Below are 25,452 nucleotides of genomic sequence, written 5' to 3' on the forward strand. Positions count from 1 at the left end.
AAGGAATTTAAAATCTAGGCAACAAGCTTTCACAGGGATAGCCGAATTCCCAGCTTAGAGATAGTTACAGCAAAGGTTTCCTTAGTTCCTGATTGACAAAGTAAGAGAGAACAAATAACAGCTCTGAGTAACAAACAGTGTGAACATGTGTTTCTGCTTCAGTTTTGGAGATGCAGCCTCTTAAGGGAATGTTGAGCTCTTTTTCATGCCTTCTGAGGATTTCTGCCCAGATTGCACTTGGTTTTTCATCACTGAATTAGACTGAATCCTATGCTTTTAACTAACTAAACTCACTTGATTATTTTTGTTAGTGTTTTTCAAAGGTAGCTGAAATTTATTGTTATTTTCTGAAAAAAAAAAATTAATAGCTTTTGCTTTGATAAGGAAGTTAATATATCCTGTAGGGAACAAAGTGGTCTTTGCAAGCAGACTTAAGAAAAGGGCCATTCTTGGTCTGTTAGTGGTTGAAAAATCTGTCTTGGAGCCATAATGTCATACTATGGCATTCTTCATGTTCAGAATTAAGTATCATGAAGATCACTTAAATATACATTCCTGTCAGAAAACACAAGATGCCTGACTTAAAGTTTTTAAATTGGTTATCACATGTCTCTTTTAGAATTTTAAATAAACATTTGTTTCTCTATAACTTTGGGAGAACTGTGGGTAATACGGGGATTTTATCATGTGGAAATCTAGCACAGATGTTTGGTATTACTTTTTTTTAAACATAGTGACCACACATTATTTACCCTAAGTACCATTAAGTATTTTTTTATTATTGCTATTAAAACTTGCCTAAGGCAAAGTCCCACTAAGTCTCTAGTGAAGTCAAATGTTAAAAATTCCAGCAAGTATTTTATTATATATACATACACGTATATTACACATGCCCTCTCTGTACAACATACAATTTCACTAAAACAAATTCTGAGATCATATAGGATTTTATATACACATTTTAACTCTTATCTTGCATGTATTCTTAAAATAATTTTGTTGCTCATGGTTTAAAGTTACAGCTTTTTTATATTTAGTAGAAAGAAGAACAACACATCTTTATTATAATTTAAAGTGTACTTCTAAACTTTCAAGTTTTTTTAAAAACTTCGCTCTATCTTTGAACTCAGCTTGGTCAAATAATGAAGGCTGCTGATAGGATTTGAACTGCCATCATGAATTAGTTATTGCATGTTTTTAAAGTTATTAATGGAGCAAAGTTCCTTCTTCCACTGTGAATAGAACAGATGCCTTGCAGACTTTTGGTGTTTACTGTAAATGTCTTACACTGGAGCCAGTAGTAATTTACTAAGGAAATGCTTTATCGACACCAAACGTTTCTTCCCTGAAGTTGGTTACACAGATTAACAGCCATTCTAGACTGAGCTTTTTAATTAGGTTCATTAGTGCCTCTTTCTTTTTATTTCTTCTGGCTCCACTCAAAATATTCATCTTATCATTTTCTATAAAGACAATATCAAAATATCAATAATAATACGTGTTTTTAAGGTGACCCCTTAAGTATACAGGAGGACTCTGCAGTGCTGGCAGTCACTGGAGACATGAGAAAGTAGACAGAACCTGATTATGCTCTAGGGAACAGTTGTTACCTCTAACATAGCCCATTCAGATTTTGCTATGTCCTGTGATATACTTGCCAGGGTGCTTGGTTGCAATAGTTTTTATAAGTTCATGAAGGATTAGAAAGCTTTGTTCATTTAGAAATCAGGTTCCTTAAAAACAGGATTGACCTCCATGACACCACCACCAGTAGCTTGGAATCTCATGTATGAGAAAGCTGTCAGTTTGAAACTGCCATGTCTCATAGTAGCAAATAAAGAAATTATTTTTGGAAGAGAGAAAAATCAGATTCATAAATAAGCTGGATTTCTGTACCTTTCCATGTGTGGATGTGGTAAGTATTGATCCTTGCCAGCATTCCTGGGAAGTGCATCCTTTAGAAGGCAATCTGGGGACTGGCTTGAATTGCTGTAACTCAAGTATTGTCCCCAGATGTAAAATACTGTCTTTGCAAGGCTCTTTGCTCAGTTCACACATTTACCACTTTCTGGTTGCATGTCAAGATTTTAGAGACAAGCCACAATGAAATAGAGAAAAAGGATGAATTTTGGTTTCTTTCATATTCCCTGTTCTGTAAACCTGCTGCTACTCATTTCTGTGCCAATAACTTCATTATTCTATAATGTAATTAACTTTCTCTAGCTCCATCCTTCCTGTCCTTTTTCATATGAATGACTATAGCTTATGTAGGTGACTCATAGCTCTGACATGCTGATGTATTTTCGCAGAATCAGAACTGAATTTCCAGGGAAGGGGAGAGCTGGTTACCCTCGAATTCCAGTGTACACTTCTCTGATTTAGACTCTCTGTGTTAGCTAAGTTGAGACTCCTTTTTCTTAGGAAACATTCAGCCTTTTAGCTGGACTGGAAATCTGTGTATTGTCACACAAACTGGAGTTCCAGAAAACTGCAACAGGCCAATCTCCTGCCAGAGTCTATATCTGTGTGTGTGTATATATGTATTGAATACATTTTTTCCTTTGCAAAGATGCAAAGCCTCAAAAGAAGAAAATGTGTTTTTTCATCTTAAAAAAACCCTCCTCCACCCCCCAGTCTGCTGAAATAGAACAGTTTTTCATTTGCTAAATTTTTTCCTTGTACAAGTCTTAAACTCCGTGTAAGAAAATGAGTTTTGCCTTGGTATGTGCTGGCTTATTTTAGTAATAAAAGTGGAAGTTTTATTGTAGGTAGTAGAACACAGCTAATAATGTAAACCCTTTCTAAAGTTTCACCTAAAACTCATCTTGATGAAGGAAAAGTGTAATGTTAGATTAAACTATTTAACAAAACGATATTTCTGATTTAGTGAATAGATGATCATATCCTAATTTTATAGCTATAGTAATTGGCTTGTGAGGAAATCCTCATAATAGGAAAATTTTTGGTTGTTGACAGTTTGAGGCTGGTATTCCAACATGATTAAAAGGCTCTTAATATATTTATGCACAAACACAAAATTTGATAATGTCTATAAATACATCTCACTATAAAGATTTGGCTAAAATATTGGTGAACAACCCCAATGTGCTCTGAAAGACATATCCTCTGAAAATGTGGATTTGTTTGAAAGCACTGAGGACAAAATTCTGTTTATGTTTGTAATTTTTTTTTTTTTTTTTTTTGGGAGTCAAATGAGGTCAGTGGGATTGACTGATTTAAGGGGAATAGGATTACATTTGAGAGAATAAATGAATCCAGACTTGGTTACTGCTTGGCCACACTATGGGAAGGAAATAGTTTGCTGTAGCTTTTCTGTAGGTAGAGCCAATGTCTTCACCTGCTTGGCTTATCTCCATTTATCAGCACATCATCTCCTCCCTGAAACAAAACCCTTTAGAAAACAAAGAAAACAACCCAAATGTTTAGAGCCAATTATGTCTAATGAGTGTATTTAGCATAGTTACTGGTCTGTGTGTTCTTTATTGCCCTGCTTCTTACACAATTTACTTGCATATGTTCTTTCTAAATACATACTTTGTGTTCTCTCCTAGCCACCTGTGACAATGGAAGATTTTGTACATAGTCCAAGTTCCACTGATGTTACTAAAAAAAAGAAAAATGATGTAATAATTGACAGAGCAATACTTAGTCAGCTGATGGCTGTACTTGGTAATTGCAAGCAGGTTCTTAGTGGTGTTTCACTGACTTGTGGGTACTGTATCCTCCATTAACAAAGCTCTTATGCTGCCATTGCTCTGTGGTGTTGTCTCATTCCTAATTCACTTCAAACCAGTATTTCTTGGGAAAGACTTCCAAATGGGGCTAGTAAACAACCATTTATTCAAGGGAATGAGCTTCACACACCTTTCTTGTTAAAACCTGCATGTGGAGAATACATTATTTTCATTTGCTAATAGATAACTAACATCTAGTTAGATTTTTTTTTGTAGTCACGCTGCTTTAATTGGCTTTTGCTCGTTCACAATCTGTTTCCCTGAATATAAATTTATTTACAAAAACGTAGATCTTAGGTTTTAGATTTATAACAGTGAATATAAGCTAAAACATGTGGGTTTATTTTCTTTAGCTCATTATTTGACTCAAAACTAAACATTGGAAAAAAATATTTCTCTAATACATGATCTTTAGAAGGAGAACTTTAGGAATTTCTCAGTTCATGAGCTCCTTTCAGCAAGTTCCTGCAAATACAGAGTTAATTTTCTACTTTTTCATTTTCAGCTGAATTTTTTCAAGGTTATTAACTAAATCAGTGGTCTTCAGATGCTGAGCAAGAACTAGTGCATTGATTACTAGGTATTTGAAAGTATGGGGGAAAAGATGGGGCCCTAAATAATTCCTAAAAATCAGCCAATAGCTAACTTGAAGATTTGCATCCTTCATGTAGAGCATGAAGGCACTAGGTGGCTCTCTTGAACGAAGATTGTGTTTCAGTCTTGTTTTCACAGATGATCTCACCGTATTTGTTATTTTTCATTGCTCTTTTTACAATGGTAGAGCTTGAAGTCAATGCAAAGACAATTCCACACAGATTTTATTTTAGTCTGTGATCTGCATGCAGTTTAGAACAGCTATGTCTAAGAACCAAAGCAAGGAGACTGAAAAGGATAGTGCAGCTCTCTACAGAAAATGAGGAATGCAGTCTGAAGGGATTAGTGGAATTTGGTCCCAATGTGTTAGTCAAGGTTTGTAATTTAATTGACAAAAGTGAAAGAGCAAAGTGAGGGGTCATTTTCCTCTTTGAATGGGTTGGAGTTTGACCATATCTGCTCTAAAACTGCAACTGCCAAAACACATCTGAAAGCACATTGGGGGACCAGCAGCACTAATTTCAGATGTTAGCAAGTGTTTAGCAGTGCTGAGTTAAAACCACAGCCTCTCTCAGCTTGAGGTACCTGTGAGACACTGGGCACTCCCATGGCTCCAGCGTTCCTTGTATCAATATCTGGGGGAAGAAGCTGCCATTCCAAAGAACAGTGTTTTCATGGAGAAAGCACATTTTTCTTTTATATCTTAAGAATCATAGGCAATGTCATTGCTGATGAATTTTTCTGTCCCCAAATATGAGTAATTAAGCTTTTTGCTATATGCTATTTCTTAAGTGATTGTGCAGGTGTCAGATAGATGAGAACACCCAATATACTATCTGCTCAATTGTTGTCTTTGCTGTCATCTATTAAACATCTCTTTTGATGAAGAGTTACAGTATCCTTGGGGAATTACCATGCTGATAATTCCCTAAGATGTACCATTCATTCTCCTTTTTTTTTTTTTAAATTTTTAATTTTTTTTTTTTTTTTTTTTTTTACCCCAAATGGAAGGTGCGTGTGCAGGTTTCCATAGCTTGAACAATGCAGTGATGAACAAACTTGTGGTGGAGAATTTTTCTGATTTTGTAGTGCAGTTAATACATACATGCCACAAACAACTTTTTCCTCTTGTAGAGCTTTCTCATAAAGGAAGTAGAATCTATATTCTATTTAAAAATGTACCATTGTAGCATAGGAGGAAGGATTTTTATTGCAGATGCATTGTTATCCCAACAAAAATGTTGGTCTGTTTCAGAGCCTTGGTGGACTGAACACCTGCATGTTTCAGAGTCAGAACAATCAGTTTGTTCTCACTTGTTCCTGATCTGCCTGTAGAGAGTAATTTTCATCTCTCAACTTGCAAATGGCATACTTTCACATAGGAGGACATGTGGCAGAGAAAAGATTTTCTTCTGATAACAAGTTTCAGAAACCATTATCAAAATAATGTTACCTTTCAGCCTCTCAACAGCATTGTGAGTGTTTACAGAGGTCTTGGCAGTGCTTACTCCCCATCTGCATCATTAAGGCACATCATGATTGGCCAGAAAAAGGAATTCTTACCAAGAGATTGGAAACAGACAAGCATAGGCCCCCAGCAAAAAAAAGTTCATTTTAACACCAACTCAGATAATAGAATTTATCGAAACAATAGCAGGCTTCAGGATGGTAAGATAGAGCTTCTGGAGGGATTCCAAATCAGGGCTACTTCGATCATTTGTTTCCTCAGTGTCCTTCAGCAGGAGGGCTTTCTTGTTTCTGTTGCATGTATCTGAAAGCCCGGTGCCACATGCAAAATTCTTCTTTAATTTATTAACCATTTTTTCCTGAATGGCTTGCTTTCTAGCAAAGTCTAAAAAAAATACTGGTTTAAACATCCAGAAAACCTGAGTGGTTTTTGTGTCTGATAGAAAAAATGGAGTTAGAAAGTTTCATAAAGACTTCCCTTTTATTTCTTTGGAAACGAATTATGAATACATTATTAGCAGGTTGAGTATTCCTAGTATATGAATTTGTGGTGGTTGAACTTCACAAGAATCTTTCAGTCAATTTTGTGGCACTTTAGCTCTAATGTCAAAGGTATTTGAATATTTCCTATGATCCCTTCCTGCTAGAATCAAAGGCCGTATAACAGTGATGAACTCCATAAACAGGGAAAGGTGTAGGCTGTGCAATTAAAATGCTGCCAAGCAGGGTTTGGATCTGGTATGTGCATTATGATGTGATACTTGTGAAATGCTTACCAGTTATTTACAAAATGCTGACAGTTTCAGCAGAAGCTCTCCTGGGAAGAGGAGCAAAAGAGCTGGCTTAACATATTTAGTTTGCCAGCTGTAGGGGTTATGCACTTTTTTTTGGGATAGATATTTACTACAGGAAAGTAAAATCTAGGCAATTTGGAGCATGAAGGAATTTACGAAGAAAGCTCTTTTTGTCAGATTAAAAAAGGCTTTATACATGGTCTGAATAATTGCATTCGCCATTATGACAGCTACATTTATTTGACTGTGTTCCCTCCAGGTCAAAGTTATGTATCATAAACTTGGCAGTCATTAGTGTTTCTGGTCTTTCACTGGACTGTTGCAACTTGAGGTTGCAGTGACTCACACATTTATGAAAGACCTGCAAGAATTCTGTTTCCACACGAACGCCCTCCCCTTCTTTTTCAGAGCAGAGTTAAATATTCCAGATTTAATGTATTGAAGTTCTTTGTCTATCACCCCTTTTCCATTTCACTTTGAAGGAGGTATTCAATGAAAGCAGTATCAGCCAGTATCAGGGTGAAACAATTGAGACTTCTCTGTGGGACTTTTGGCCCACTTTGGTATTTAGTGTGTGTCAACATCAGGTGATTGTGATGAAGCCGTACTCAAAATTTCTGCCCAAGACAAGTTTCAGAATTGCACATTTAATCAGGTTATATGCTAGCCTCTATTCCTTTTGAGACACACTGAAATAATGAAAAAACTGTTTGGCACTTTTAGATATCAGAAACGTCTTTTTATTTGAAGGTTTGGAGCCCTTCTTCCCCAAACTGTTAGTCCTGAGGACAGCTTAAAAATGTTATTGTCTCTGAATACTCCCTGAATTACTGTTAAGTATCTGTCTCTGAATATATTCAGAACTTTTCTTTCCTGAAGTGTTACATAGTGCTTGGGGTTCACTGAGAAAGAAACACAAGGACAAACAACTTGGAAAAAGTAAAGCTTACCAGCTTGTCTGTCCTCTGGATTTCTTTGAGATGTTTTGACCTTTTTTATTCAACTTCACACCCCCCTCCACTCTCATCTGCACTTGGGGCACAAAGATAAGCAGCAGTCATGCCTTGTTCTTGATCTCTCATCCTGGGAGTGCAGCCCTGATGCAGGTGCAGAATAAGTGGCAGCTGTTTCAACTCTGTTCCAGGTGTGTGAAGCACAGGAGTAATTTTGTGTGGCTGCCTGGCTCTCACACCTGCCTGGATGCACAGCTTGGACTTCAGTTATTCCCAACCTCCTCAAAAAGCCATTACTTGGGAATGAGAGCTGCATGTAGATAAATACAAACAGTGTACACAAAATCCATGTGAATGTGCAGACTATGAATCTCTCTTTTCCAAGTGAATTTCCTGGCTACAGGAGTACAGTATTCTATGTAAGTAATATGCCATATATAGCATCTTTATAGAAAGTGATATTTGTGGTATTAATGGCTTTGTAAAAATGTTTTGGGAGATGATTTGTATTAGTTCTTTTGGAATAGCAGTACTATGTGAAATGTCTCATAAAAGAGATGGATTCTGAAGACAGCAAAATGCTCTTTTAAAGATATTTTAGACAAGTATTTTTTTTCTCCAATGTAAATTCAAACTTGGGTTCACTGGAATCCATAAGTGTTCTCTAATAACTCTGAGAAAGTGATAATACCAATGCTTCTGCCACGAACGTTTCCAAATGCAAAAGTAACTTTTCTTTAGTGACACAGTAAAATTTATATAAATGTCAGGAAGAAGAAAATAGTGGGGTTTTGAGTGTAGGAATGTAATTCTCTGTAGGACACCTAGTTTGTTTTCAGAAATAAAATGGAACTGTCTGTATTTTGCACTAATTCTGTCTTTTGCATGCCTTCAGAGCTCTTAATGTCCAAACTGTACCTTCCAGCAGATTTGAAGCACTACACATCCTGATTCTTGGTGTAAAAATAAATAAAAAAATTGACACTTCCTGTGCGGGAGAGGCAATACATACACAGAGCATGTTGAAACTGTGGAGCCTCTAACAGAATGCTTGGCAGTTGTGGAGAGATACACTTCAGAAAATAGTTTTTGCCGTGCTTTCTTGAGTGAATAGCCCATCAAAAGCTTTCTGGGAAAAGGAAATATCTTTAAAAGTTTTCATTGTATTCTTAGCTGTGTTAAACCAGTTTATTAAGAGTGGATTTATGCACTCTGGTACCTGAACAAAGTAATTTGTATTGGGATTGTTCAATGTGATGACAGAACTGGAAGTCATTATTACATTGTTATTACACTTGTATTTCTCTTTGCTGGCAAGTTCCTGAAGGACGTGAGATTTTAGATGTTGTCACACTCAGAGACAGAGTCTTACCTAACCTGGAAACCAGCAAGATAAAAAAGCAGGAAATGACCTGTAAAGAACAAAGTTCTTTGGGATTTTCAGGGACTGGTTGGGGATTTCTTGAAAAGCAACTGAGTTAATGATTGATCGTGGAGGAAGGAGTGAAAATAATGAGGTGTCATTAATTTTTCATAATTGTCATCACTACAGGTGATAACTGGAAGCAATATATTGCTTTGTCTTGAAAGCACATGTCAAAAGCTGTTTTAGATGTCATTGCACCATAACAGCTGAGCAAAAATATACTATGCTTCTATAAGAATCTGTTAATCTTGTGTAATTTAATGCACTGAGAAATCAAATCTAACTTCTTTTTTTTTTTTTTTTCTCGGTTGGGGTTAAATGAGCAATTCTTTGACTTTAGTGAAAGAAAGTCTGTCTTGCTTTTAAGTGTTAAGATAAAATAGCACTGAATTAAAAGATGGTTTTAAACTTTATTTTTTTTTCCAGTAGCACGTGGACTGTTACAGTATGGGCTATGATTTATTTATTTTTTTTTTATTGGGCCATCTGTTCATGAACTATTGCTTAATAGAAAGAAAACAGGAAAGGCAAAAATATCAGAAAGTAACTGAGAAAAGTCTTACACTGCAGCTTGCTGGGTGGTATGTGAAAAATACAAGTTTTTCACTGCCTTTTAGACTATGTGTTCATTATCATAGCAGAACAGCAGCTTTGGAGCTAAGGAGTTAGTACTGAGGATATTTTGGGGGGTTATATTGTGTGGGGTTTTTTTCATCTCTGCTCTTTCTTTTTGATATAAACATACTACAGACTTTCATAGTTTTGATCTTTAAGACATATTGTGTTAGAGATAAACGATGGTTTTACAGAGCTATTTCTATGGTCCATTAGGCTGTAGTATTACTCTTTCATAAGTCCTGTTACTACAATGCATTGTTTAGTTCATGCACACCATGTTTAGTCAATAAACAAGCATCCAGAGCATGTGGAAAGTTCATTTTCTAGAGGTTTTGGAAAAATCTAATTATGTGAGATAATGTGTTACGGTAATGCAGAAGCTAAAGTATAAAATACATTCACTTGTAACCTGAGCAGTGCCCAGACTGCTTTCTGTTAAATGTTTTCTGTTGGAAATTACTGGCATTAAAATCTCAGCAGGTTTTTTTTTCTGATGAAGGAAAACCCTTTGAATGGTGCTGGTATTATGATTTTGCTTAAAGTCTTGACAAAATCTAATTTCATAACTTAGAATATTCAGGATGCTTTGTTTCCATGTAATATTACCAGAGAAATGGTCTGAGAAGTAAAGTGAGATGTACCTGTTCCACATTTTGCTTGGCTTCTTTGAATAGGCTCTGCTGGTATTTTAGGGTATTTGGAACTTAATAGGATATGATCTTAATTTCTTTATGGTTGAAGGACACTGAGCAAAATTTGAGAAATAATTTTAGAAATTAAAGGCTGTGTAATATGTGTTCAGGGCATGAACCTTTGAAGCCCTGTGAGCTTTATATGTATTCATGTGAAAATAACAGCATTTGTGCTTAGATAATGTGCAAAACTCCTACCATCTGCAAAAACTGAGGGGACAGCTCTCTTTGTGATGCCTCAATATACCATGAGATTTTTGGTCTTCAAACTACTAGAATGGTAAATACTTTTTCTGTAGCAGCTTGGGATTTTTCAGAATTAGTGGAAAGAAAACTCAGTAGCTTTCCAACAGTTTGGCAGAAGCTCTGCATTCATGGCAATGTTGTGTTTCCCAGGTGGATATTTGAGGATGTCCAGCCCTAGTGAAGGTAGTACAAGTGTGCTGAGCTGAGCTGCTCAAGGATGGAAGGGCAGAACACAGAACACTCTGTACATCCCCATTAAACTGAGTTCCAAGAGCAAGGCAAAGAATGTTCTGTAATTCAGGTATATTTCAATTTTGAGAAAACACTTTGTGTCTTAGTGCTGGCAGTATTAGAGGCACTTCTGAACACGTGCAGAAAATATAAAAGGGACACCTGCAGTTCCTTCCACTGTTGCAAGGAAGTTTTCGTGTAAATGTTTTATTCTGAGTATCCGTACTTAAAAATTACAATTAAATCTCTGAGAGACTTACTTTTTAGATATCCCACCTTCCAGCCAGGAGAATATTCAGATCTTTTGGTTTAGATTTGAGTTTCTCAGATTCTGAAGTCACACAGTGAGAGAACCCCAAGAGGTTATTTGTATAAGTTGTGTTACCTGGAAAATAATTTTCCTGCTCTCTCCAGCTATTGCTGCTGTGTCTGAGTAGTTCTTGCTCTGTTCTTTAGGCCTCACCCTGATGCAGGGTCTCTTCTCACTCAAGCTTGAAAGTTCTGGTCTATTGTCAACTAAATCCGTATTTAATGACCTTATAGAGCTAATCTAATAATAGAAGTACAGAGTCTGCTTTTTCTTCATCTGGTATCTGCAGATAAAGTAAACTTTTACAGTTCAGATGGGTATGGATAAATAATGATTAACAGCCAAATATGGATATAAACATCTGTATTTAGATGTTGGTAATTGAGCATAACCACGTTTAAACACTATGCCTGGAATATGGTGTGCAACTATTGGAGACCCATATGACTATGAGAAAAATCCTACCTCATGAGTAAGGCTGGAGAGTGTTGAGTATTTTAAAGTAAAAATAATTTATATGAATTTTAATTATTGAAAGAAACCCCACCCCAAAAACAGTCAAACCCCTGAGAAATGCATAAGCAAAGCAGCAATGTGTCGAACCTTATCTTTAATTCTAACTTCTAAAATATTGTTTATTGTGAATAAATAATTGCAAACTAATTGTTTACAACCAGATAAGCTGTGATAATTGAGTTGAATTTCCAGGAATTATTTTTGAAAGCTATTCTAACAGAAAATTTGTAGAATTAATATTGCTTAAGAAGAGAGATAAAGATACTGAGATTCAGTTCCTCTTCCTAGAGGTAGGAAAGAGAATCAACAAGTTAAGTGAAATTTTGAACCATATTCAGGTCTGTTTCCTGAACAAGAAAACTCTCATTAACTTGACCATTTCTCATTTTGTGAATCAGTCATTGATTAATTCAGAAGAACCCCATAAAATGGTACTTATTCTGTATATAGGGATTGTTCTGTATGCATACATCTGCAGATGGGGAGAACATCAGGGTGTAGCAGAAGAACTAAAGGGGGGCCCTCAGGGTGACCCATTCCTCCCGGTGAACCACAGAAGTCCTACCAGCCTTTCTGTGGTAAGTTTGCTCCAGTGAACAAATTATTTGTCAGTCACACTCGTATTTATGTTTGTGATCACAGAGCTAACAATTTGTGCATGTATCTGGGAATATTTTTGTTTCCTAATTTTTCAATTAAATTTACTTTATCATTATATTTTAATTTCTTGGTTTACCTTTTGTTTTAAGGGGTTGGATAATGATATGAGTTACAAATCAATTTAGGGTTCTTTTTCCCTTTTCCTGTCTTGCAGGTTCTTAACATCTGGTAGGAAATGCATTGCATAGGAGGAAGGTCAGAAAAAGAAATTGATGATCCCAACTTGAAAGACTAAATGGAGGCAGGTAATGATGCAGTTCCTTGCCTTGTAGTTCTGCCCATTTGATATGAGGCCTATAGAGTAGCTGATTCTTAGAATGCTACATGATAGATAGTAATGAAGTACAGAATCACAGTCATTTTACCTAATTGGTCTGTAAAATAAAGTAAATTAAACCATCATTGTACCATTCTTTCCCTTAGATCACCCCTGTGATGAGATCACCCTGTGTACCACCGTTCTCTTCACAGAAAACGTGAACAATAAGAGGATCAGAAGAAGCCTGTGAAGAGAAGGACTACATTGCACTCATTTTTTTCTATAAAAATATGTCCTTATGTTGTAAACTGTTCCAAAGAAAACACTGTCATCCAAATGCAATAAGACAAAGAGCATACAATAAAAGTATATAAAACGTAGTTATTTTAAGTATGTTTTTCTTACAAGTGCAAAGAAACATTGGCATTAGGTTTTTCATAGAATAATACGCTTCCAAAACTGTGTCTGCAGAGATGTGGGGTGTGGAGGACTTGAGCAGTGAAAGAGAAGTGTAAATAAGAGATCTAACTTAGAATGATGCTTCATTGTTGGCATGTTTGCTACTAAATGAAAATGTTACATCCATTTCCTTTTTATTGCCTCTAAATACAGTAAGATCCTCAGAGTATCTCTCTTCATTGTTATACTTAACAGACTTGCACATTATTAAATCTGCAGTGACTTTGCTGCAGTGATGTCCCTGACTAGAGTCACGCTTGCGCTGATGTAAGGAAAGAGTCGAACCATCGGTTCAAAGAGACCTGCTGAGAGCCAAAGTTCAGCCTTGAAATCCAGCCTTCTGAGAAAAGGCACAGAGCAATATCCAAATAGAAAATGAATAATGCATGTAAAGGGAGCCTTTAGCAGGCTGAGGTACTGACTATGGACCTGTTCCTGAAGATATTGCTGTTAGGTTGGAGTTGATGCCAAGAATTTTTGATGTTTGTGGGATAAGTCCATCAATTGGCAGGGTATGTGAAGAAGTGATTTTGAAAATGGAGGCTGTGTGGTAAGACATAGGGGCCTAGAAAATCTGCCTGACTATTGTGAGAGTCCATAGAGAGCTGTAAATAACCAGATAGTATTTAACCAAGAAGTAGTGCAGTAAGTAAACTATGAAATAAATTGTTTCTGTAATATGTCAACAGAGATATGTAGCTGGCAATTTTCCACCAGCTGACTTTTTATACTCTCTAGATTTCAGTTCTAGCTTCACGCAGTTTCTCTCTTCTCTGTACAGTTAACCTACGTCTTATAGTTTTTAACCTTAAAACTATTTAGAACTCTTTGTTTTGAATTATCTTGTGCCAAAATGTCTGTGTCTATAAGCTTTGTTATCTGATGTCAGTAGAGCTTGGGTAATGCTTATTATCAGCCTACTGCTATATTTAAATTTAGGAAAATCTGCCAATTCATAGACTTGCTGGGTAACTTAGCAGATTTTTTTTTTTTTCTTTTAGTGACAATATGGTGCATTCTGTACTTGTTGAGAGCTTCTAAATGTAGCTTAACCAGCTAATTAAAACTATGGAACGTGTATGAATGGCATTTATACCTTGTGTGAAGATTTGGTGTGTTCAGTGAGTCCTATATGGTTAAACAGATTCAAGCTCCCTAGTGCTTTACAGAAGGCCTAGATCAAATTCCTCACAGGGATGTTTGGGAAGGCATAGAAAATAACCTGCCACATTTGAAAGAATTGTTAGGACTGACCTTTTCTAAGTCTATAAAAACTTAAGAAAGAAAGATGAAATAAATGTGAAATCAAACATTTCAGGTGGTATTGAGGTGAAGAGTTGTTGCTCTGTAGTGTGAAGGGAGAGTGGAAAGAATAGTCAGTATGAGTTACAGAATCCCTAAAGAGAAGTGTCAGCATTAACAGATGCCTAACTCTTAACAGAAGTATCAGGAGAAAAGTGTAAGAATTGACGGATGGATAAAATACAAATATATTTAAGCAAGGGGTGATAGCTTATTGCCGCCTCAGTGCATAGAAAGTTTCTGTTAACTTGAGAAGCAGTGAGTTAACAGCATTAATATTTATCTTCTAATAACTGGGCTTAAGACTAAATGATGAAATAAAATTATTTCATCTCCTAAAATACAGTGGTCTTTAAAGTGGAGACTTGGCAAAGAACTACTGCGTGAAATTTTGTAGTTTCCACTTATTTACCACTTTTCGCTCAGCTATTTCAGAGCTATATTATTAATGTCTGTGAGACGTTTCTTGAAACCTATTTGTAATTAAAAGTCAGGAAAAGGTTGGTTCTCCTTTGTTATGCATATCATAATCCATGTGTCAGCACACAGACTGAAGTTTTCTCTGTTTTCTATTATTTTAGGTCATAAAATATTCTGAAAAGAATTCATTTGGTACACACTTACCTACAAATTTTCATTGTGCTAATTTTGTCAGTAGTATATAGACTGTGAGGTATTAATGCATTTATTAAGTGCTAAATAGCGATCAAGAATTTTTCAGATTTGCTTTTCTTTTTATGGCTAAGGATTCTGTAGCAACATATTGTGTTTTCCAAAGATAATTGCTCTTTTGAAGTGAAACTCTACAAATCAAATCTCCATAGTAACTCTGGATCTTCTGCCAACCTGTGCTGTTGCACATTTCCTTGTCAAACTGAACGTAGTTTGACAGTTGTATAAAAATCACCTTTTTCATGTAGTTAGAATGGAGAAGACCAACACTTATACTGGTCATTTTGCTTATAGTATTGTATATCCTTTCTCATTTGCATTGCTGATATTTTAGGTTTTTTGGCATTTGTGGGGGGCAAAAAGTGTTCTGAAGTGGAGTTTTAGCTAGTAGTTGTACTACAGAACATGTTTAGTGTAAGACAAACGTTGAAGAAACAGCTTACTGACTGAAATGACTTTAACAGCAATCTCTTAGCATGTTGAGAATTCTGTTTCTATTTTACATATCTCTGTTCAGTAATGAGAACTGATATTTGCCTGTCATGGGGATCACAAGCTAATTGAATAAAAATGGCAAAAAAATAATTTCTCTAGCTTAGAAATACTTTCATAAATAATGAGTTAGAATTGTTCATCCAATTCGTGTGAATAAGAAGCCTGAATCAGCTGTCATGTAAAGGAATCCATTGCTATTAATACTCCCCAGGGGAGCAGTGCAGTGTATCCCCTGTGCTGCTCAGAGGCTGTTCAGCTGAAGGGGAGCACTGTGTGTGCTTTCCTGATCCTGGAAGGAGGCACCACTGTGGGTTCCTAAAAGTGTGGGTCCTGATTACTGCTGGCACATAAGGTGTCCCATGAGTTGTCTTTCACTGTCCCAATGAAGAAACAGTTCTTGAGTGGCACTGCCAGGGTTGTGCAATTGTCAGACTGGGTGGATGAGGTAGCTCTGTATGAACACTGAATGTGTGTTCTGACCTACTTTCCCACCTTAAAATGAGAAGTAGATTTAATGGATTATCAAAATGCTGTTGGAATGACTTAGTGACAGGATGTGTCTGCTTACAGAGGGGAAGTGTCTGTATTTTTACACATAGAGGGGGTGTGCACATGGTCTTTTTGATTAGTGATGACTTACAAGTTTTTAATGAAAATGGTAGCGGTGTGCAGCCTGGCATAACTGTCCAGTGAGCAGAAAGGAAGAGGCTGTGGGCTGAAGAAATTGTTCTGGTTTCCTACATACAGTGGGAAGTTTGCCACTTTGATGATTAAAAACGCTCATTTTGTGGAATAGCAATTGTTGTGGTACCTATACTTAACATTGTATGAAATGTATATGGGCATGTAAAGGTCTGTGTTGATGTCTATTTAAGAATGCTGCTGATCAGTATGTGCAAATCCTGCAAGGGGGAGGAATTCATTATTTATGTATAGACTTTTTGATTCTGGAAGTTCAAAAATATTTAAGTTGAGACTTTTGGCTGCTATAACCCCTCTGCCTTTTACATATTCTTCAGTGTCTGAACCAGAACTTGAAAGGTTTGATGGCATCTTGTCTGTGCATACCGTTCTTGCCTTAGATTGAGTAAGTTAAGCTCTAATTTCAATATACAAGAGAAAGGAGAGATGGTAAAGAAGAGAAAGCTCCTTCTAGGGTATGGATTGAGGTCCCTGCAGTAACTCTGGCCTGGTCATGAGCGTTACATTGTCCTGTGCTCCACATAAAAAAAGAATGTGTTCTTCTGAAAAAGGACAGTCTGGCTGAGAGCAGGAGAGAACATTAAACCTTCTTCTTCATAAAATTCTCCTGAAACAAAGTGTTACTCTGAAAAGCCTTGAGCTGACTCTGCCTCTCTTTTGAAACAAATATGACAAAAGATGTTTATAATAGCAGTAATTCCAAGATTTTGAGTTTGAAAAGATAGAGAAATCAGATAATACATAGCATGTAATTTTTTTCTCAGCATATTAAGGCACTTTTATTTGTTGAAACTGTACCTGCTGTATTCAGGCCTTCTGCAATAGGGGCTCCAAAAGTTATCGAAACAAACCAAACCCCCTACCTATACTGACGTTTAGTGCCTAAAAAATGTAAAACATGGAAGGTGTAGATAACTGTGGTTTTGTTATTGCTGCCATTGCTGCCACTTTGTAACCTGGTAGATTTTTTTAAAATACATGTGATCGTGTTTTCTGTACAGAATTTAGTATCCTACATCAACATGCAGGTTTTTCCGTTTTCCTGTTTTCCAGTCTTATCCTATGCAAAGATCATCCCATGGTTTTGAAAATTCTCCTTTAAGGTCTGTTTTTAATTCACAACAGATAACAGCAGTAATTTCAGTGGAGATTCTTTTGATTTCCGTCTCTAGAAAAAAATAAGCATTTGGATATTTGTGGTATCTATGCATTCAGCATTTATTTTGAGTACTGCTGCACGGGGAAGTAGTTTTTAAACTGTTCCTCAGCCCCTGGTCTATAGGTATTCATGTCAGCATTTAAACACAGGAAAGATGAAGTCTCTGAACTGTGTGAGGAGGTGGTGTCTTGCTGCTTGTATTGCCCTGAGGTAAGGGTAAGGAATAAAATAAAGACTTTCTCAGTCTTCAAAAAAAATTATCTTTGATGTGTTGTTGTTTCTAAGAGACAGTATCAGATACTTTTCACTCTGCCATAATTTCAAAACAGATAAGGATCTGTTGTATCTTTTATGCAGTGATAAAATATGTTGGTGGATTTTTTTTTTCTGATCGTATTTTCAGTTAAGGGCTGTTTTTTTCTGTTCTGATGAAAAGGGAAGACTGAAAGAGGAAATTTGAACAGATGGATTTGAGTTACCAAGCAACACTTAGTTTCCCAGGCAATGGAAAAAGAATTGGAGCAGGTGCTAAGTGGATTTTATTCCTTTTTTTTTTTTTTTTTTTTTTTAAATTATAGTGCACTGATGTGTGAGCTTCAGTTCAGCAGACTCTTGAAAAACTTCATAGAATGATAAATATTCAATTAGGTGATGATAACTACCTGTGCAGGTTGTTTCCTGTGTGATTTGAACAGTTCTTTTCTGTAGTTGTGGTAGCACACAGTCTGTGCAGCAAGGCTGTTGTCGAGGACACTGGTGTTGTTTGCTTCACTCCAATATTCTCATATACAATCAGCTTTATTTTTCTGATTTTAATATGTTCCTGTAATACTGGGTTCAGACTCTTCTGCAGAATGCTAGTTTCAGAGTGAAATAAGTGTTCTACATTCTGAAATGTTTAGACATTACCCACTACTTCTTCCCTCTTGAGAAAGACTGACTTGGTTGGCAAATCTCAACTGATAGGCAGAGCTGCAGTGAATTGGTGGGTGCCTTGAATTCAGTTTCTGGGAGATCCAAAAATAGGATTTTTTTTTTTTTTAAAGTCAATGCAAATTAATTTCTTCCTTTCTTTTTTTAGTAAGGTTGTGGTGCAGTGAGTTCTTTTGGCAAGCATAACATTTTAGCTTTAGGTTAAAAAGCATGCTGTTTACAAGTTTATTTTTAAAAAAAACCCCAAAATTTCCACCTGCTAAAGCACCCCCAACACCCAAATTGTGTGAAAAATTGTCTGTCTTATCTCTTTAGGTTAGTGCTCTCATGTCCTTCTCTGCCATACATTTGCATAACCTAAAAGCTATATAGAACACTTGGGTATGTAGGGATGACATTTCTCTGAATATCTAGGGGAGATAATTTTGTTAACTGAGAGCTTTGACGTTCTGTTACATGATGATATGATAACTGTCATCTTTGTCAGAAAATAATATCTAATTTTTCATCTACCAGTATTTCCAACTCCTTTTCTGCAGGGCTGTTCTCAATGCACTCGTTCATCACCCAGCCTGCTCTGATACTGGGCATTGCCCCTACCCAGGTGCAGGACCTTGCCCTTGGAGGTTCCCAGGAGCACATTCCTCCAGCCTGTCACTGTCCCTCTGAACCATCTCTTCCCTCAGTGATACCAACAGCACTGCTCAGCATGGTGTTACCTGCAAGCTTGCTGAGGGTGTGCTCAGTCCCATTGATTGAGGTATTGAATAGTATTGGTCCCAATATGGGCCCCTGACACACACCACAAATATCGTCATGAAATTTTATTTGCATTTTTAAAAAACCTTGCTGTACCACAGAGCCAATGAACTTACACATTTGAAGTCTTATTAACTCTGATGCTTGCTGGCACTGCTGATTAAATACTAAATAGCCTAAGCCAGCAGTAATTTTAAATGCATGTGAGTAAAACCCACCCATATTTAGAAAAGCACTTCCTGGAGAATTACAGAACTGTAAATCAAACCTGCAAGTTATTTTAGCTAGTGATTTCACCAAGTCCACATGAAGGCAAATGAGACATGAAAGGGTAGGCTAGAAAAGGTAATAAAAAACCAGTATATCCATTAATAAGTATGGACATTAGTAGATAACACTATGCTTTTCAAAATTGGAAAGTCCCATGCTAATCAATTTGAAGTATTACTGCAACATGGGGATGGACATCACACAGGGAATGCCAGCACTCGCCTGGGCTGGCTCAGGCTGTTTAGTGATTGATGTTTTATCAATGCTAAGTTTATAAAAGGATTTCTACCAGAAAAGTGAACAGCATGTTTGAAGTTCTGTTAATGCATGTTAACACCAGCTAACACGTTCTTCAGTAACCTTTTGAGATCTGTACAGCAAGTGTGTGAAATATGTAGTACTTCTGGCTTCGAGTTGTTGAGTGTGACTCTGGTTTTGGCAGGGCTGTTTTGCTGCCATTTGAGAAGTTCTTAATTTAATAATTTAAATTGTTTTTGCATCTGCAATCAGGCTGAAGAGGAGCACTGGTTCAGAGTTGAAATTAAACAAGTATTGCTGGGTGTGTCTGTAGGTTGGAAGGTGAGGAAAGCACTAAAACAGGGTATTACCCTTTGTCTTTTTATTTTTCTAGGACAGAACTCTTAGGTTTCAGCTTGTTTAAGGAAACTGTTGGGAGGTTAGCTGTATGAATATGGGAAGAGCTATTGGAAAACTTTTTTCCTCTACTTAGATGAACTGGCCTATAGGAATACCACAAGCACTGTGTGTTGGCACTGCTGGCAACATCCCATCTCACAGTACTGTCCGCATTTAAATGGTTTTGTTATTTTATTATTTATGAGGAGTGCAGCTGGCACACAGCAGCATCTCTGCTGTGTGTTCTGGATCTTGGGATTGTATTTGGTAATCTTTGCTGTGGCTTTACCCTTTTAAGCTTTGCCTGTATGCTTTTGATGGCAGGAGCAAGGGAAGTCTATTCTTAGTTACACCCTAAGGTGGAATTCCATTATTACTCCATGGTTAGTGTTACACTTATTGTAAAACTGATGGGATATTGCTTTCTTTTTCAACGTTATTAAAAAGTTCTTTGTGTGCTCAGGCTTCTAAATGGGAGGGAAGTAGTGGAAGTAAGTCTTTAAAATCACGGATTTGTTGGATAAGGATTTTTTAAATACTATGGATTACATAAAGGATTTGTTACAATAAGGATTTTACATTTTAAGAATTTGAAGATGTGATAAAAGATAGTCTTCTAAAAAAAGATCCCCAAAACCAAATACCTAAAATCCCCTGGTTTATAACTCACAACAATATTTCATTGATGTGTCCTACTGCAAAGTAAGTGATTCTCTTTAGTGCACTTGGGTTATAAATAAATGCCTATTTAAACATTTAGCTTTAAAAAACAAAAGGCATATTTTTCCATGCAGTTTTAAAGCTTTATGTGTAGTGCAAAGAGTAAGTTTTTTAGCCAAGATGTTTCCAGAGTATATTTGCTTTGCAGAAGTGTAAGCAGCAGTTGGAACTTCTGTTTTCTGATTCTAATTGACTGCCCCTGAAAACAAATATATGGGCTTCCTTTACTGCAGGCACTCAGGGGTTTTGGTATGGGTTCTTAAAGAAAATGGTGAAAAAGTGAGAAAACTGTTTATCATCAAAGTTTCTTTTTCTGAAGATACGTGTGAAGCAATAACTCTTCCCTTTTCCTAAATTTGGGGAAGTAATTTTGGAAAGAGGAAAAGAGATTAATGATAATGTGCAAAACAGAAACGATCCCCTTGAAGGTTTATTCCTTCTACAGAGAAAAGAAATTTTCAAGAATTCCGGTAAAAGCGGAGTTTCAGTAGCTCCTTTCAGGAAACATTCTGTGTGCTTTCAGTTACAAATTAAATTGTCCCACATGCATTTCAAGCTCCATATCCAAATCGTGTTTTCACTTGAAACCTTTTGTATGTGGTCTCTTGCCAGAGGACACTTTTCCAGTATGACAATGCACGTGGTTGCTTAAGGTGTTTTTGACATACAAGTCAAAGAAAAGCTGAGTTTCTTAATGCTCAGATTATTTTTCCTCATAGTCTGTCTTTAGGCATGTTAGTAAAACTTTATAAGCCCTTCTTATATGCACGAATTCAGGAATAAATGGAAGTCTGATCATTGCAAAGACATACTTTGGCTCGTGATTCAATATGATGGTTTTCAACTGGTGTAAAAACTCTTCCTTTCTCCCTCCTACTCTTTACATCTCTGAGTTTTTTAATGTAGGCCAGGGGTGGTGTTAGACTCATTGTTCAAGAGTAATACTGAGGCCATTGAGATTATTGTTGGACTTGTCCATGGTGATGGACCATTGACCTTTGTCTTATGGCTTGCTGGTGGTGCCTGATTAATGCAGTTTCTTTCATATTCATCAAAAGTCATATCTGTTTATTTAAAATGATAAATGGCGAGAGAATTGGGCATGCATCCGAGTATTTTGCTTTACTGTGAGAACTTAAGAGATTTAAATACACCTAATTTACAAATAAACTCTCTGCAGAACTTTTGTAGCTATCAGCTCTTCATATTTCCTCTAATTTTTTGTTTCATGTCCTTATATACACATTTTCATTTCTTCAAGCTATAAAACTTGTTGGGATTTGACAAAATTTCTTTAACAGGTTTTCCTAGAGCTCCAATACCTATAATGGTGAATTTTAAAAAGACAGTCCATGGTAACATGATTTTTAAAAACCTTTCCAATAACCGGGCTCGTTACTCCTGCACACTGGAGACAGACATGGGAATTTTGTGTTGTCAGTTTATGGTTTCCAGAAAGATAAAGTGTTTGATCAGGATTTTAAAAATCTACTTTCATTTAAATTACTATGAGAGTCTTTTGGCTGGGGATAGATGTGAAGAGTTAGAAAAGAGCAGATGTATGTTAAGAATGAATTCATTCCTGTATGTTACATTTTTCTAGTATTCTGGTTAAATTGAATTTGATCAGTGTTTCTAATGGTATTTTTGGCTGAAGAAACACTGCTATTTAGACACTTTAGGTAAGTGCTGTGCTTTTACTTAAATGATTAATCATAATATTAAAATACTGATGGTCTAAATTTTAAAGTTCAGACAAGCTGATCCTGTAGAAGAACTATCAAGGCTTTCTTTTCCAGGAGAATGGAACCAGTGTGCTTTGAGGTGTTTGAGAGAACTAGCAGCTCCCGCACCATTGCCTGCTGTGATTTACAGATTTGTACATTTTGTCTATGAAGGCAAAAAGCTGCATTTACTGACAGTGGTTTCTCATGCCAGTTTTAATGCTGCCTTCTTTAATAATTTCTTTCTTCTTCCAGTGGTTATTTGATTCTGATGGTTTTATTGATTTTATGTCTTTATTTTTCAGAAGTCTTGAATTTTTTGTTAATTTTTAAACATCTTATTGTTTTTGGTTCCATATTCCTTCTATTCTTTAATCAGTAGAAGCATACCAGTTGAAATGCAAACACACTGACAGTTTCACACCATCTCTAAATTGCTTATTTTCCTGATCTTCTCCTTTCTAGCACTTTGTGTCATTATTTTAGGCAGTTCTGTGTAAATAAAGGTAAAACCTTGAACTACATTTACAGGGTTGGTATCATTGAATGAAAACAACACAGTCGTGATGTCTTGGGAACATTAATAAAATACTTCAGAAACAGAGTAAAGAAGGATCAGTTTTCAGCACCCTGACTTTCCTGCAGCCAAGAGATGAAGCATGTTTTAATAAAGCTGGGATAAAACCACACTTTTATTTGGGTAATTAGTATTAGATTCAGATTATACTACGTAATGGGGATTTTCAGCACCAGTGAATAATGACAAAATCTTGCAATATCTTCATATCAATTTCTGAACAAAAGGGTAGAATTCATTTTCCCACCAGTGTTTTAGGATTATAAATATAACCTACCTCCTCTTTGGATTTTTTTTTTGGTGTTTGAATTATTGTTAAAATTGTGTGCTAAATTTACTTCTGAGGCCAATACAAGATGTTAACCTAATACTGCGGAAGGAGAAAGCCAGTTTGGGTTGAAACTTATTTTAGTCTAAAACCAAAGACTATTAAAGTAAACTGAATGTGAAGAAGATCTGATTACCTGTCAATTTTGTGTGGGTGCATTAATCACCTTGACAGCTAAGCATCATCAGGAAAGACAAGGTGTGGGCATTTGGTTACACAGAATTAGAATTAATTTGCCTGTGCAAAGTGGTTGCTCAGAATTACTACAAATTGCAGATGTCATATAGAGGGATATAAAGAAAATCTAATTTTATAAATGATTGCAACTCTGAGAGATTTTTAGTATAGGCTTTCATCGTTGCAGAGATGATGAAACAAGTACTTTTAAGTATCAAGAGTTCCATTCAGTAAAGTTTACGTTAAAAGAAACTATCCCTGATAAGATTTTGATTTTTTTCCCCCCACATGTTCTTCTTTGTCTTTCTGGACTTTTTATTAAAAGAAATTGAAAACAAGAAAACCACATCATTCCAGAAATGATGTAATGGATAAAAATCTGGTTTCCCTAGGCTATGAGGACTTTCTGAAATCTCCAGAATATCTCTTGCTTAGCTGTTCAGGCAAATTTTAAAGCCTTCAGATGACCTCAGAGTAAGAAAATCAGTGTATCATGTACATAAACTGCATCCTTAAATTAGTACCCCCAAAGTATATCCCTGAATCAAGTACCCCAAATGAAAAAGCACATACCTAGAACAACATAAATTCAAGAACTGAGCCTTGTGGGAGTCTCCAAACATTTGAATCTGATTGGAAGAAAACCCACACAAAATAATAAAGTGGGAGTCATTTTCTGATCTTCTCCAGAATCCTAAAGTCTGCTTCATTTTACCATCAGGGATAGAGAAGAAAAGCTTTTAAGTCAGCCAGCATCAGATTGATTAATAAAGCAAACAGGAAAAGCATTATGAGGCAAGGCTTCATGCTATGATAGACATCTCGGAATATGCATCTTTGGCAGTCTATTCATCTTTGGCTAAGGGGGTGGAAACTCTGGTTTGTCTCCCTGGGCAATGCGTGGAATCCTGTTTATATTCCAGCTCAGTTTATATGGCCTTGGGGAGCAAAGTCTGGTCTTAGAATTAGCTGTAATTTTTGCTGATCTGATAGTGGTATGGCTGGCCAACTATTCTTTTGTATAACTATATGACAAATTCATTACATACTCCTATTTTTTAAAAGCAGTTGTGCAGTGAAGGTACTTGTTTGATCTAAGACAAACAGCTGCTGGTGGTGGAGAGATTCCTTGCATAGGTGATTTGCAAAGATTTCTTTCTCTTTATAATATGGAGAGTTGCATTTAAATTAAAAGAAAAAAACCAATGAAAAAGGACTACTCAGAGATACTATTTCATAAATGCAGAAAGAATTCCATAAATGCCAAAGCATTTGAAAAAATCATAAAAGCAAAATTATAAGTTCACTGTTATCTGTTAGGTGCAGTTTAAATATATGTATATGTACCTGCAATATGTTTAACCTAATAAAAAACCATTCAGACTTACTTAGCATTAGGTATACCAACTTGTCTCTTTCAGTTACTTTAATATATTAGGTCACACATTTTTTAAATCTATTTTATAAAGATGTTTATTAGCAGTAGACTTTAGTTTAATAACATACATTAAATCACTCCTACTACTTGGTCTTTGAGAACAGTTGTTTCTCACAGTTGTGGATCAGCAGTATGTTTGTTGCTACACAGAAGAAGAAACTGATTGATAGTTTGTGATACAAAAAATTATGGCTTTTAAACTTGTGGGCTATAAAGTAGGCAAGACCTAGGTGAATGACCTTGGCTCCTTGGCCTCAAGCATAAATGTCTTTTTCATGGCTACAAGGTTAGTTCAGGAGTGTATGTGGAGCACTGCAGTAGAAAAAACTGAGACATAAAGACAATCAAGGATGACACTCCTGTCCTTTAGAGCAGAAGGACTCCAAAGGAGTAGAAATGGGACTATATCTGTCCTGGTTCAAGTTTTTTTAATAATAAATCTCAGATGGTTTATGGGAAGGGAATAAGCATCACCAAATTCTCAAATGAAATTGTTTTGTCACACCTTTACTCCACTTTTTTCCAGGTAGTTATGTGAGTTTTTTATTGGGATGTATCATACCAAGACACAGCTCTGGTT

The 25,452-nt window shown here is 36.2% G+C and overlaps 1 protein-coding gene across 17 annotated transcripts in view; it reads left to right on the top strand.

Moving 5' to 3' along the window:
* The window catches only part of ERC2 (ELKS/RAB6-interacting/CAST family member 2), a 431,283-nt gene that overhangs the window by 70,912 nt on the left and 334,919 nt on the right, over positions 1 to 25,452 (top strand). The window lies entirely within an intron of this gene.

Source organism: Corvus hawaiiensis, chromosome 11 (assembly GCF_020740725.1).
Source record: "Corvus hawaiiensis isolate bCorHaw1 chromosome 11, bCorHaw1.pri.cur, whole genome shotgun sequence".
Classification (NCBI taxonomy): Eukaryota; Metazoa; Chordata; class Aves; order Passeriformes; family Corvidae; genus Corvus; species Corvus hawaiiensis.